The sequence below is a fragment of the Myotis brandtii genome, unplaced genomic scaffold, assembly GCF_000412655.1.
Source record: "Myotis brandtii unplaced genomic scaffold, ASM41265v1 scaffold931, whole genome shotgun sequence".
Taxonomy (NCBI): Eukaryota; Metazoa; Chordata; class Mammalia; order Chiroptera; family Vespertilionidae; genus Myotis; species Myotis brandtii.
In genome coordinates, this window is record NW_005371843.1 from 81,682 (window position 1) to 86,371 (window position 4,690).

A 4,690-nucleotide genomic window follows, 5' to 3' on the forward strand; every position below is an offset into this window, starting at 1 on the left:
AGCCTTTACCCTGGGTGTTCTGCTAAATGCCAGATGTCCCACTGCGAAAGAAGAAGACCGAGCAGATACTGGGTAGAAACTGCAGTCTCTGCTTCACTCCCTCACTACTTATGGGATTTGGTCAAGAATTTTCTATTGAATATTCTTATTCTCGAAATTAAAACAACTCCTCCTTCGTGTTGATTATTTTGCTTTACCTCTCTGACACTGCGCACCATGAGCTTCTTCCTGAAACAATCTATGCTTCCTGTGACTTCCATGGCATGAACTGTCAGCCCCTCTAGCTGTTATCAATGTTTATTGCTATTGTTACCTGCTCTTCCTCTTTCTTCCCCTTAGTGTTCCTATGAGTTCTGTCCTGGAGCAACTTCATTCCTCAACTTACCAATTCTTCTCACTGTCATACATGGTAAAAGGAGGTACAGCACACATATGCTGAATATTTACTATATGCTAAGAACTATAAGCACTTTATACACAGAACTTCACTTAATCCCATCAACAACCACAAAGGTAGGTGCCATGGGTATTCCCGCTTTACATGGAAGTTGATTTCATTTGTCCATAGTTGGGCAGTGCCAGGTTTGAATTTTATTTCAGGACATCCATGTTTTTGAGTTACCACTATACCACTTCTAAACCCCCTCTGCCTCCCTCCAACACAAAAACAAACAAACATCAGGTCCCATACGTATAGTATACTCAACTGCTTACTAAACAGGTCTGTTTGACTATCTCATAGCATTTCAAACTCAAGATGACCCAGATAAACTCATAGTTCTTTCAACAATTACTTATTGAGTACTTACTGTATGCTAGGCACTGCTGTAGGTGCTGAATCTACCAAAGTGACATAAAAGGACAATCTCTGACTTCAAGAAATTTATTGTCTAGTTAGGAAGACAAACAGTAAAATAAATAGAATCAGTTTGTGATCAGCACTATAAAGAAAAATAAAGAAATGAAGCTGAATAAGTAGATACAGATGGAGAGGGCCATGTGGCAGAGAGAATAGAAGTCCAAAAAGATGTTGACCTGACCCACTAACTCCTGGAATCTATAAATATATTGTATTTCATGGGGGGAGGGAGGGGGAGTTGAAGATGTGATTAAGCTTAAGGACCTTGAGATGGGGAAATGACCCAGGATTATGTGGAAGGACCAAATAATATCACATAGGCCCTTAAAAGTAAAAGAGGGAAGCAGAAGGGTGAGTCAGAGAGATGCTACAAGGATAACAGAAGAGGAAAGAGAGATTCAATGCATGGGAGGGACTCCATCTACCATTGCTAACTTTCAAGATGGAGGAAGAGGTCATGAGTCAAGAAATACAGCAAACTATGGAAGCTAGGAAGGGCTCTCAGTTTACAGCCAGCAAGAAAATGGGGATGTCAGTCCTACAGCCACAAGAAACTAAATTCTGCCAACCACCTGAAAGAGCAGAAAACAGACCCTCCCCTAGAGTCTCCAGAAAGCACAGCCTTGCCATCACCTGCATACTAGCTAGCAAGATCTGTGCCAGATTTCTAACCTACAAAACTGTAAGTTAATAGATTTGGGTTGTTTTAAGCTACTAAATTCAGGTTAAAATACCACAAATTCAAGCTATTTTAAGTAGGGTGGCTGGGAAAAACCACGCTAATCAGAGACCTGGAGAAATATCTGAGGGAAGAGCTTCCCGAGCTAAAAGGAATGAACCTGAAGTGACAGGAGCTTGGAGTGTATGTGGAACAACAGTAGAGGCTGAGATGGCAGGAGAGGCCAGGGGCCAGTGCATGGGAAGCTCTGCAGATCACGGAGCTTTGGATTTTATTCTAAGCATGATGGGAAGACATTTTGGTTTGACTTATATTTTTAAAAGTTCCCTTTTGGGTGTTGTATGAGAATAGACTGAATGGGGAAAGGGTAGAAGCAAGGAAATCCACGTAGGAGGCATTTTTTATTGCCATCCAGCAATCTAAATAAGAGAAGAAGATAGCTTGGAACCGGGTGGAAGAGGTAAAGAAAAGTTGTCCCACAGAGGATATATTTGAGTGTTAGAGTCCACTATAATTTCTGATGGCTTGAAAATATGGTGGGACAAACAGAAGGCAGATGAGCAACTGAATACATGGTGGTACCAGTTACTGCGATGGGAAAAATCATAGTAAAAGAAGGTTGGGGGAGTGGGGCAGGGATCAGGAGTTTGTTTTTGGACACATAAAGCTTTAGATGCCAATTAGCCATCCCAGTCAAGATGTCAGAGAGGCTGTTAGGTATGTGCATCTGAAATTCAGGAATAGTTTGAGCTAGAAGTATGTGGTAGACAGAATAATGTACTCCTCCCCAAAGATGTCGATATCCTAATCCCCAGAATCTGTGAGTATGTTATGTTACATGGCAAGCGGGGATTCAAGTAGGAAACCAGCTGACCTTAAAATAAAGAGATATCCTGGGTTATCTGGCTGGGCCCAATGCAATCAAAAGTGTTCTTAAATGGGGAATAGGCAGGCAGAGGACTCAGAACCAGAGAGATGGCATCATGAAATGGATTCAACCAGCTGTGCTGGTTTTGAAGATAGTAGAAGAGACCACAAGACAAGATATGGGAGCAACCTCAAGAAGCTGGAAAAGATAAGGAAACAGATTCCTTCTAATAGTCTCCAGAAAGGAAGAGAGCCCTGTCAACACCTTGATTTTAGCTCAGTGAGACTTACTTAAGACTTTTGACCTACAGAGCTGTAAGATAATAAACCTGTGTTAAGTCACTAAGTTTGTGGTAATTTGTTAGAGTGGACACAGGAAACTAATACAAGTCATAATGTTACTGAAACATCTTTTTTTCCACTGGAACCCATCTTGGTAAATGGCATAAACACCACCTATTTGTTCAAGGCAGAAAAACATGCCATCCTTAATTTCTTCTTCTCTTTTTTGATCCCAATCCAGTCAACATCAAATCCTCCAGATCCTACTTATTAAATGTATTCAGGTACCCACTGTGCTATTTCTCTAATACAGATCCACCATCATCATCATTATCTCCCTTTGGGATGGCAGAAGACAGTACATATCCAACATTCTCTATTCAGTAGCCAGAATAAGCCTTCTGAATTGAATATTTCTGGTAATTATTCTTCTCTCCTGAAAGTCTTCAATGACTTGTTATTTCACTCAGAATAAAGCCCAAACTGCTTGACCTGTCTTGGAAGGTCCTCCAAGGTTTTCCTCTGTCTTCATCGTTGTTTCCCAACACTTCTCAGCCTAAACTTTAGATGCTGGAAAGCATTTGGAGGCATCCTCACTACTGGTGTGGGCACTGTCCTTCCTCCCATGGCGTTTTCTATGAAAAAACACTCCAGATGGACCCCATTCATCAACAGCTTCCAACTTATTCCCTTCAGGTTGTCCCTGATCTCCTAAATTGTTAGCAGATTAATATTAGGACCTTGAACTTTTCCTTCAAGATACTCCCCACAATAATTAGTTCTGCCTGACTCATGAGAGCAGAGCTTTTGCCTGACTTGTTCATTATTCTATCTCCATTTCTAGCAGGGAGCACATAGTAGGTGCTCAGGGAGTATTTGCCACATGGTAACTGCTCACTAAGGAGCTGTAAAAGCACTCTTTAAAATTTCTATAATGGTTCCTATGTCATTTTTAGTAACCATTTCTTATAAAGTCTTACTAATGGAGTGTTCAAAAACTTTTTAAAATGCAATAATTTTGTGTTTATCACCCCTTTCCACATTCTAGAAATTTTTTTTTGTTCTTTTTGAAAATGGGCAGTAAGAGGTAGGTGGGAGAAAGACTTTAGCTTGTCTTAAGTTTATGTCACTCAACATGTATTAAGTGAGCACCTTCTATGTGCCAATCACTAAGTTTGAAGAATACAGTAAGTGAATAAAATAGGCACAGTATCTGTTTTATGGAGTTTGCATAGTAGCGTGTGTATAAGAAAATGAGAGGAAGTCAGAATGTAACAAACTGAACAGTCTATAGCACATAGTAACAATAGCCAAATTGAGGAAGGGGAGTGAGTGTTAATTTTACACTTAGGGTGAGAGGAAAAGCTTCTCGAATAAACAGACATTTGAGACGGGACCAATAGCAATTCGGGCGTATCAGGTCCCAGGGAAGCATGCAAGATCTGGAATTTCGTTTTGTAAATTCAAATCGCAGGTTACCAGTTGCAAGCCGTCTGCGACTAAACAAGTCAAACTAGTCCCTCGGGGCCTTCCCCCTACGTGTAAAAGGACAATACTACAAACCTCATAGGAGAAAATGCTCCGCAAGGAAATTAACACAGAAGAGTCCTAACAGGACTTCTAAGGAGGGGCTGAGCACCTGGGAAACCAACACCGGGAAAGCCTGCTAGCCTCCCACCACTAGCACCACCGCTTCTGGCTGGAGTGCAGCTTGCGATTGGCTACTCAACCCGTCCGTCCGGCCCTCCCAGGCATCCGGGCCAATCCCGGCCGGTGTTGCGCCGAGTGGGCGGTGCCCATGACGTTTGATGACGCGCTACGTCAGCGTTGACGGAAGTCACGGCCGCTGTTTTGAAATCCAGCCGCCGGAGTCTCACCAGCTCCTTCCCACGCCAAGGCCGCCGACATCCCGTCGCCAAGGGGACCCCCGGACGCTTCTCCTGTGGCCCCGCGGGCCTGAGGCCGCAGCCGCGCCATGTCCACTCCTCCGTTGGCTGCGTCGG